The sequence below is a fragment of the Oncorhynchus gorbuscha genome, linkage group LG02 (genome assembly GCF_021184085.1).
Source record: "Oncorhynchus gorbuscha isolate QuinsamMale2020 ecotype Even-year linkage group LG02, OgorEven_v1.0, whole genome shotgun sequence".
Lineage (NCBI taxonomy): Eukaryota > Metazoa > Chordata > Actinopteri > Salmoniformes > Salmonidae > Oncorhynchus > Oncorhynchus gorbuscha.
Genome location: NC_060174.1, coordinates 17,470,826 through 17,482,140, shown reverse-complemented (window position 1 = coordinate 17,482,140; position 11,315 = coordinate 17,470,826). Strand labels below are relative to the sequence as shown.

Genomic DNA, 11,315 nt, shown 5'->3' with positions numbered 1-11,315 from the left:
CAAGGAGTCATCATGCCAGGTAGTCCTGAGGCATGGTCCTAGGGCTCAGGTCCTCCGAGAGAGAGAGAGAAAGAAAGAAAGAGAGAAAGAGAGAATTAGAGAGAGCATACTTAAATTCACACAGGACACCGGATAAGACAGGAGAAGTACTCCAGATATAACAGTCTGACCCTAGCCCCTACTAGCAAACAATCCCGCACAAAGACTAGCAGGCAGCGGAGGTAAATAAACCCACTGAAATCAACTAATATAGAACACAGGTGTAAACAATACAGACAAACACAAATGAAAAATGGATCGGTGGTAGCTAGTAGGCCGGCAAGCGGTACCGGAGTGCCAAGTCTAGGTCCAAGAGGCTTCTAAACAGCTTCTACCCCCAAATCATAAGATTCCTGAACATCTAATCAAATGGCTACCCACACTCTTTTACGCTGCTGCTACTCTCTGTTTATTATCTATGCATAGTCACTATAATAACTCTACCTACATGTACATATTACCTCAACTACCTTGACTAACCGGTGCTGCACATTGACTCTAAACCAGTAACCCATGTATATTATTGTTATTTTACTGCTGCTCTTTAATAATTTGTTACTAATATTTCTTTTTTTTAAAGGTATTTTTCTTGAAACTGCATTGTTGGTTAAGGGCTTGTAAGTAAGCATTTCACTGTAAGGTTGTATTCGGCACATGTGTAAAATAACATTTGATTTTAATTAAGACATAAGCTTTTTACCTGAATACATGTTTTGTACTCTTGTAGGAATCAGAAACTCCCCATTTGCTGACCTATATTTAGCTATAGATGAACCTTTTTTGGATCCAGGTAGAACCATTTTGGGTTCCATGTAGAACTCTCTGTAAAAATGATTCTTTATGGAACCCAAAAGGGTTCTTCTACCTGGAACAAAAAAGGTTTCTTGAAAGGGTTATCCTATGGGGACAGCCAAAGAACCCAAGGTTCTAGATATAACTTTTTTTCTGGGTGTACTGCCAAAATACGTTGCCTTTCAAATTGGACAGACACACACTTTCCCATCCCATCTCATTCCTCATATCTCCAAGGTTTCTTCAACAAGTGTCCCAAATCTGCTGAATTTACTCACACAGCAAGCAGTTAGCTGAGCTCCAACAACAATTTCATTGGCTGATAATGGCAATTGGGTTGTGTTGGTTAATTCTTCACAGGAATCAGTCAGCAACCAGTGGCCCCAAGAATATAAGCAAACGCATGCATGACCAGGACAAAATAAAGAAGTGGTTGTGAGTTTGTATGTGAAAGTGCAATGCAGATTAGTTAATTATTTGTATATTTTATTGATGATATTATGAACTTAATACATTATTCAAAAATATTTTTAGAGGGCTGACAGAAATAAAATTGTTGTTTGGAACATAAACTAAAGAGTATTCAGCTTTGTGCATATGACCATTTGTATAACAGCTTGTTGTTGAGAGATACATCCAGGAACAAGAGCAGCATTGTCTCAGTTGAAATCAGTGAGTTTGTGAAACAGAGATGCCATGCATATGAACTTACCATCACTCAACAACTGCAGGCAGTGAACGCCATCTAGTGTCGACATATGGTAATGGCAACCAGAAAGATAATCTTTATTTATTTATTTGTAATTTTTTCTTTAACTAGGCAAGTCAGTTAAGAACAAATTCTTATTTTCAATGACAGCCTAGGAACAGTGGGTTAACTGCCTGTTAAGGGGCAGAATAACAGATTTGTACCTTGTCAGCTCAGGGATTTGAACTTGCAACCTTTCAGTTACTATTCCAAAGAGCTAACCACTAGGCTACCTGCTCTTTCAATAAAATACTCAAGAAACATCATGAATACTTTAATAATAGTAAAGATTGTACATGAAATGCTAAGGATAATTTTTGATAGGTTAACAAATATTTGTAATCAAGTAAAATCCATGCAAAGCGAGGGCTGTGTACCATTTCTATAATGCTTTCCTTCATGTCTGGTTCCACACTCATAGTTACTATAGGGATTCCAGTCCTTTCCAGACATAGTCCACAGTCCGGTAGTTATGTACGTGCCATCACTTCGCCTGGAACTCCGAATGGCATTGTTCTCAGGGGTTACCACTGTGTCGTTGATCCACCAAATGATGTCCAACAAATGGTGTGTTTTTAAACCACTGAGTATACACACCAGTGTAGGTGAGGCACCAGGGTTGTGCCCAAATGAGGAGAGGATTACTACAGAGGGATTAGAAGGGTTCAAACCTGCGGAGAGAAAGAACATCAACATGCATGAAGCTCTCGGGATGAAAGGTGTTGGAACCAAACACGTTTAGAAACATTTGGAACTCTGTACTACAGTATATCTTGAACAAATGTTATTGAATACAGACAATTGGGTCGTTCCACGAAATGAGAGGCTTTTGTGTCCTTTTGATATTTAAGTAGAAATTGTGCACCAATATTGAATTTTAAAGCCTGTTATATTATTATCATGCTTGCTCCCACTCCCCCACTCTGGCGCTCGAGGGTGCCAGGTTGCCCTTCATTACGCACACCTGTCACCGTCATGACACGCATCAGAGCTCATTGGACTCACCTGGATTCCTTCATTTTGTTGATTGCCCCTCTATATCTGTCTGTTCCTCAGTTGTGTTCCCCGTGTCAGCATTATTGTAGTTTACTTTTCCCGTGTCCAGACGCTGTCCGTGTCTGACACCACTATTGGAAGTGTTTTGTTTTTGTTGGCAACGTTGGGTCCATATGCCGTCGCCGATGGAAACGGGGGTGCCTCAGCTAGCTCGTTAGGCTTTCACGCCTCACCCGGCCCGTCGGCTTCCACGCTGGCTCGTTAGGCTTCCACGCCTCAGCCGGCCAGTCGGGCTTCCACGCCTTAGCTGGCTCGAGACGTTTTCTTGCCTCGGTTGGCTCGGCAGGCGTCCATCCCACGTCATGCCCCAGCCGGCTCATCGGGCTCCCACGCCTCAGCCGTTTCGTCAGGCTTTCACGCCTCACCGGGCCCGTCGGCTTCTACGCCTCAGCTGGCTCGTCGGGCTTCTACGCCTCAGCCGGCTAGTCCAGCACCCATGCCTCGGCCGGCCCGTCAGGCTCGCCCAGTTGGGACGCCGGCTATACTGTCACACCTGCTCCTGTAACAGTATAATTTTAAACCGTCCCCTCGCGAACCAGGGACCTTCTGCACACATCAACAACAGTCACCCACGAAGCATCGTTACCCATCGCTCCACAAAAGCCGCGGCCCTTGCAGAGCAAGGGGAACTACTACTTCAAGGTCTCAGAGCAAGTGACGTAACTGATTGAAACGCTATTTAGCGCACACCGCTAACTAAGCTAGCCGTTTCACATCCGTTACACTCCCACTCCCCCTCTCTGGCACTCAAGGGTGCCAGGCTTCCCTTCATTATGCACACCTGTCACCAGCATCAGTGCTCAATGGACTCACCTGGACTCCTTAAAATTTGTGGATTGCCCCTCTATATCTGTCTGTTCCTCAGTTGGTTCCCCGTGTCAGCATTATTGTTGTTTATGTTTCCCCTGTCCAGACGCTGTCTGTGTTCTGTTTCATGTCTGTGTTTTTATTAAATGTTCCCTACCTGTTCTTGCTTCTCTCCTCCTCCATCTGTCCTTAAAATTATAGTAAATTAAGTAAATAAATGGGATTTTCAATATGAATAAATATTTGCTAAAGTTTCAAAACTCAGCAACAACCCTGTGTAACCTTGGAATATTTTAACCCACTTCACCCAAACTTTCTCCAGGTTTCCTAGTTATAATTGTGGAAGGACCACCAGAGGGCAGGCTGGGCTCATGGATAGTAGCCCAACAAGGCATGGGAGACAAGGTAACCAGAGGCAATCAAGCACAGCTGACGGTACTAATGACATACTCTCCTTCCCCTATAAGAGAGAGAATGGAACCAGCAGAGAGGAGGGGGAAACTATCTCGGGAACATGGCCACCGAGAGAGAGGAGCTATCCAGGAAGAACCACTAAGACGGTGAAAATCCCGTGACTTTTTTTTGTAGTTTAAAGATAAGCCTATTGTGTTCCTGTTTCATCTGGAGAAGAAGATGTATGTTGTTCCTTGGAAGATTTTCATTGATTATGTTGGAGTGTTTGTGTTGACCAAATGCCCTCAATAGAGAACTGTGTTCAATCAAGAAAACCTACTCCTGACTCGTTTATTCCACCTTCCCGCTTTAGAGTGACGCCCAATTACTTGGTCCGCTCACATTATATTGCTTTGACAAAGCCATATCTGAAGATGATTATTTACTTATTGTTATTATTAATTTACATCCGTCCCTCATTTTAAGGTCATCCCTGTTACAAGAACTGAGCTTTTGTTTTAATATGGTGAAACTATTCCTTTTTCACAAGAAACATTGAACATATAATTGTCCAATCATAGTGTTAAAGCAGCTGAGCTGGTTCAGCTCTTTTTTGGCAATTGTCTGGTGTTGTGGGGGAAAACTGAGCGGGTCGAGCAAAACACATCAACCCTGTTATCCATAGATAGACAGGCTAGAATAACACATCAACCCTGTTATCCATAGATAGACAGCCTAGAATAACACATCAACCCTGTTATCCATAGATAGACAGGCTAGAATAACACATCAACCCTGTTATCCATAGATAGACAGCCTAGAATAACACATCAACCGTGTTATCCATAGATAGACAGGCTAGAATAACACGTCAACCCTGTTATCCATAGATAGACAGGCTAGAATAACACGTCAACCCTGTTATCCATAGATAGACAGCCTAGAATAACACATCAACCCTGCTATCCATAGATAGACAGGCTAGAATAACACGTCAACCCTGTTATCCATAGATAGACAGGCTAGAATAACACGTCAACCCTGTTATCCATAGATAGACAGGCTAGAATAACACATCAACCCTGTTATCCATAGATAGACAGGCTAGAATAACACATCAACCCTGTTATCCATAGATAGACAGGCTAGAATAACACATCAACCCTGTTATCCATAGATAGACAGGCTAGAATAACACATCAACCCTGTTATCCATAGATAGACAGGCTAGAATAACACGTCAACCCTGTTATCCATAGATAGACAGGCTAGAATAACACATCAACCCTGTTATCCATAGATAGACAGGCTAAAATAACACATTAACCCTGTTATCCATAGATAGACAGGCTAGACATTTTTTAACAAAAACATTTTTGATGGTAAAGCTTGCATGCAAATGCCACTCCCTGTTTCACACAACAAGCTTTCAATCCCACCTGTCACATGGATTTATGGCTGATTTCAGATGAAATCCTCAACCGTGTCACAGTTAATGTTGTTACTTTATTTGGCACTTAATAGAGACCAAAAGTAATGGCGTATTTTGTAGGCACTAGCCCTATGAATTGCCCCCATAGGAATGACTGAACTAACCAGAGGTAAATCATGTCCAGAGTCAGTACTTCAAGCTGTCTTGAAGTTTTATTGCCACTTAGTCATTTATGAAAATTAACAAGTGCTGTTGCCTAGTCACTTTACCTCTACCTATATGTACAGTACATAGCTACCTCAATTACCTCGTACCCCTGCACATCGACTCGGTACTGGTACTCCCTGTATGTAGCCATGCTATTTTCTACTTTCTGTATGTAACCATGTTATTTTCTACTTCCTGTACAAAGCCATGCTATTTTTTACTACTTCCTGTATATAGCCATGCTATTTTTTTACACCCTGTATATAGATAGCCATTATATTTTATACTCCTATAGATAGCCATGTTATTTTCTGTTCCCTGTATATAGCCATGTTATTTTATACTTCCTGTATATAGCCATGTTATTTTATACTTCCTGTATATAGCCATGTTATTTTATACTTCCTGTATAAAGCCATGTTATTTTCTGTTCCCTGTATATAGCCATGTTATTTTATACGTCCTGTATATAGCCATGTTATTTTCTGTTCCCTGTATATAGCCATGTTATTTTCTGTTCCCTGTATATAGTCATGTTATTTTCTGTTCCCTGTATATAGCCATGTTATTTTCTGTTCCCTGTATATAGCCATGTTATTTTATACGTCCTGTATATAGCCATGTTATTTTCTGTTCCCTGTATATAGCCATGTTATTTTATACTTCCTGTATATAGCCATGTTATTTTCTGTTCCCTGTATATAGCCATGTTATTTTATACGTCCTGTATATAGCCATGTTATTTTCTGTTCCCTGTATATAGCCATGTTATTTTCTGTTCCCTGTATATAGCCATGTTATTTTCTGTTCCCTGTATATAGCCATGTTATTTTCTGTTCCCTGTATATAGCCATGTTATTTTCTGTTCCCTGTATATAGCCATGTTATTTTCTGTTCCCTGTATATAGCCATGTTATTTTATACTTCCTGTATATAGCCATGTTATTTTCTGTTCCCTGTATATAGCCATGTTATTTTCTGTTCCCTGTATATAGCCATGTTATTTTCTGTTCCCTGTATATAGCCATGTTATTTTCTGTTCCCTGTATATAGCCATGTTATTTTCTGTTCCCTGTATATAGCCATGTTATTTTATACTTCCTGTATATAGCCATGTTATTTTCTGTTCCCTGTATATAGCCATGTTATTTTCTGTTCCCTGTATATAGCCATGTTATTTTCTGTTCCCTGTATATAGCCATGTTATTTTCTGTTCCCTGTATATAGCCATGTTATTTTATACTTCCTGTATATAGCCATGTTATTTTCTGTTCCCTGTATATAGCCATGTTATTTTCTGTTCCCTGTATATAGCCATGTTATTTTATACGTCCTGTATATAGCCATGTTATTTTCTGTTCCCTGTATATAGCCATGTTATTTTCTGTTCCCTGTATATAGCCATGTTATTTTCTGTTCCCTGTATATAGCCATGTTATTTTCTGTTCCCTGTATATAGCCATGTTATTTTCTGTTCCCTGTATATAGCCATGTTATTTTATACTTCCTGTATATAGCCATGTTATTTTCTGTTCCCTGTATATAGCCATGTTATTTTATACGTCCTGTATATAGCCATGTTATTTTCTGTTCCCTGTATATAGCCATGTTATTTTCTGTTCCCTGTATATAGCCATGTTATTTTCTGTTCCCTGTATATAGCCATGTTATTTTCTGTTCCCTGTATATAGCCATGTTATTTTCTGTTCCCTGTATATAGCCATGTTATTTTCTGTTCCCTGTATATAGCCATGTTATTTTATACTTCCTGTATATAGCCATGTTATTTTCTGTTCCTGTATATAGCCATGTTATTTTCTGTTCCCTGTATATAGCCATGTTATTTTCTGTTCCCTGTATATAGCCATGTTATTTTCTGTTCCCTGTATATAGCCATGTTATTTTCTGTTCCCTGTATATAGCCATGTTATTTTCTGTTCCCTATATATAGCCATGTTATTTTATACTTCCTGTATATAGCCATGTTATTTTATACTTCCTGTATATAGCCATGTTATTTTCTGTTCCCTGTATATAGCCATGTTATTTTATACTTCCTGTATATAGCCATGTTATTTTATACTTCCTGTATATAGCCATGTTATTTTCTGTTCCCTGTATATAGCCATGTTATTTTCTGTTCCCTGTATATAGCCATGTTATTTTATACTTCCTGTATATAGCCATGTTATTTTCTGTTCCCTGTATATAGCCATGTTATTTTCTGTTCCCTGTATATAGCCATGTTATTTTCTGTTCCCTATATATAGCCATGTTATTTTATACTTCCTGTATATAGCCATGTTATTTTATACTTCCTGTATATAGCCATGTTATTTTCTGTTCCCTGTATATAGCCATGTTATTTTCTGTTCCCTGTATATAGCCATGTTATTTTCTGTTCCCTGTATATAGCCATGTTATTTTATACTTCCTGTATATAGCCATGTTATTTTCTGTTCCCTGTATATAGCCATGTTATTTTCTGTTCCCTGTATATAGCCATGTTATTTTATACTTCCTGTATATAGCCATGTTATTTTATACTTCCTGTATATAGCCATGTTATTTTCTGTTCCCTGTATATAGCCATGTTATTTTATACGTCCTGTATATAGCCATGTTATTTTCTGTTCCCTGTATATAGCCATGTTATTTTCTGTTCCCTGTATATAGCCATGTTATTTTATACTTCCTGTATATAGCCATGTTATTTTATACTTCCTGTATATAGCCATGTTATTTTCTGTTCCCTGTATATAGCCATGTTATTTTATACGTCCTGTATATAGCCATGTTATTTTCTGTTCCCTGTATATAGCCATGTTATTTTATACGTCCTGTATATAGCCATGTTATTTTCTGTTTCCTGTATATAGCCATGTTATTTTCTGTTCCCTGTATATAGCCATGTTATTTTATACGTCATGTATATAGCCATGTTATTTTCTGTTTCCTGTATATAGCCATGTTATTTTATACGTCCTGTATATAGCCATGTTATTTTATACGTCCTGTATATAGCCATGTTATTTTATACGTCCTGTATATAGCCATGTTATTTTCTGTTTCCTGTATATGGCCATGTTATTTTCTGTTCCCTGTATATAGCCATGTTATTTTCTGTTCCCTGTATATAGCCATGTTATTTTATACTTCCTGTATATAACCATGTTATTTTATACTTCCTGTATATAGCCATGTTATTTTATACGTCCTGTATATAGCCATGTTATTTTCTGTTCCCTGTATATAGCCATGTTATTTTATACTTCCTGTATATAGCCATGTTATTTTCTGTTCCCTGTATATAGCCATGTTATTTTATACTTCCTGTATATAGCCATGTTATTTTATACGTCCTGTATATAGCCATGTTATTTTCTGTTCCCTGTATATAGCCATGTTATTTTATACTTCCTGTATATAGCCATGTTATTTTCTGTTCCCTGTATATAGCCATGTTATTTTCTGTTTCCTGTATATAGCCATGTTATTTTATACTTCCTATATATAGCCATGTTATTTTATACGTCCTGTATATAGCCATGTTATTTTATACGTCCTGTATATAGCCATGTTATTTTATACGTCCTGTATGTAGCCATGTTATTTTCTGTTCCCTGTAGATAGCCATGTTATTTTATACTTCCTGTATATAGCCATGTTATTTTATACTTCCTGTATATTGCCATGTTATTTTCTACTTGCTGTATTTAGCCATGTTATTTTTGACTCATTGTTATTTGTTAATCACTGTATATTTATTCCTCGTGTCGCTTTTTAAATTATTTTAAAATGTTTTACCTTAGCTTTAACTCTGCATTGTTGGACATGGACCCATAAGTAAGCATTTCACTGTTAGTCTACACCTGTTGTCTGCAAACCACGTGACAATTGATTTGAGTGGCTCTTTATGACAGAATGTTAAAATGACTTGAAATCAAACATTTTTTGGAACACTTCTCAAAAAGCACCGAATTGGTGGAACGACCCAATTGTGGCCTGTGTTGTGGGAGAATGTGTACAAAAACAATTCACCTATACATTTACATTTTATTAGTGCAAAAGGGTTTTAATTCTAGCCTACCTTCAACAAAGAGTTGGATCCCTCTACTGAATACCACTTCTCTTTGAGGAGACTTGCTCCCATGTACACACCTAAGGAAAAACATGACCATAATTATCATCAGAACACTGCAAAAGTCCACATAGTACCTACAATGCAATCTGGATTGAAAGTTGAGCTGAAAGTTACCCCAGTAGTAGTAAAGTGAAACACAGTCCTTGTGCTCTGTTCATTCTGTCTGTTTCAGTTGGTGCTCTGGAGAGGACAAAAGCCCACCTGCTGTGAGTCTCTTATTGGTGTCTTGTCCTCCTACTATCATACAGCTCTCTCCTCTCACATGGACTTCTACTGCAGGGAAAGATAGTTCTTCACCTCAGGTTTTTATTTCAGCATTTAGCCCAATCCTGCTAAGAACCGTCAGTTAATCACTAATTAGGAGAATATCAATCAATGATACAGTCATACGGCTACCTCCTTTAAAGATACAGACTTTCTCACAACTAAGTTGGTCTAGAGGAGGGACACCGGTGCAGAGAGGAAATGTTGTGAAAAACTATCTGGGTGGAACATGAGTTTTTTTTCCCAAGGCATGTGTTTTCCTCCTCTATTGCAGGCTCAAAACAAGTAGATCAGTTATTCAGTTTGAAGCAGTATAGAAAAACAAGAAGAACGGGCACGAGTGGTTGTGTCTGAAACAAACGTAGACTCGTGTACGACTTCTCCAGTTCTGTCCACTCTGGAGTATTTGGGGGATTCTGACAATGAGGATTGTCTGTGGTAAACCACAAGCGGCTTAACTTTACTTCTCCCTTTACCATTATACTGTTAGTCAACCCACAAGAAATATTCACTCCCAGAACATGGCAATAACAAAACAACAACATCAACCTGAGAGTTTATTAGAAGTTGCTTTGGAAGGCCATTACAAAGTACCTTATACAGATGCAGAATTTTAATTTGAGCCAGTTTGCTACAACAGGAAAATAATCCTGCAGCAACTGGAAATATGAATTATTATATGGATTGTAATTAAAGGATATTTCGGTAGGGGTTGACAATTTTTTTTTTTACGGCAAATCAGTCAGAAATGTTAAAGTGGAAATTACAAGCCTTAGAAGCCTTTTTAAACATTGAATAAACAACAAGTTTGCATTTCCTGCTGTGCAGGAAAATACTCAGCAACAAAAGAGTTATCAAATTAAGATCCTACATCTGTAGATACAGTACAATGTTATTACATAGTATACCTTGCATTAATCTCTACAAATCAGTTGTTGTTTCTCTCAAGTCCTTCTGTAGGTCCACAGTAATAAACTGCCATGTCATTCTCTTTAGATCCATGGATCACTAACTGCTGCTGGTGAAATGGGCTGCTATCGTTGGTCTGGACAGTGAACATGTTGGGATGGAAGCCTTGACCGTAGACCAGATGGGAGGTGTTGGTCAGGGGGTAGCTCAGTACTATCTCAATCCCCTCTCCTGTACTCTGCCTGTACCAGCTTACAGTGGCCAACCTACAGTTAGTGGACATAAGGCAGTCCAGAATGGCATCCTCCCCCACTTTCACTGATAAGCTCTTCAGTGATACACCCAGGGATTCTCCCAAATGTAGACCTGTAGAAGTCATAACAGAATGTCAAAGAAGGCAAGTCATATGGGCCTAAAGACAGTGGCCCGGTCTAGAAACAACCCATAGTTCTCAAATCAATTCTGTTTAAAAAATGCATTACATTTCATAATGTCTTAATATGCCTACTGAACTTCCACAGAGA

The 11,315-nt window shown here is 38.6% G+C and overlaps 1 long non-coding RNA gene across 2 annotated transcripts; it reads right to left on the bottom strand.

Moving 5' to 3' along the window:
* Positions 1-400: 400 nt before the first annotated feature.
* LOC123991434 lies at positions 401-10,919 on the bottom strand. 2 transcript variants are annotated; one of them, XR_006830795.1, is made up of 4 exons: positions 10,791-10,919; positions 9,733-9,891; positions 9,565-9,635; positions 401-2,250 (listed from the first exon to the last, which is right to left on the bottom strand). It is a non-coding gene; the product is annotated as an uncharacterized LOC123991434 (long non-coding RNA). The 2 variants fall into 2 exon arrangements; XR_006830794.1 differs by lacking the exon at positions 10,791-10,919 and having other exon boundaries at positions 9,733-10,165.
* Positions 10,920-11,315: the final 396 nt, after the last annotated feature.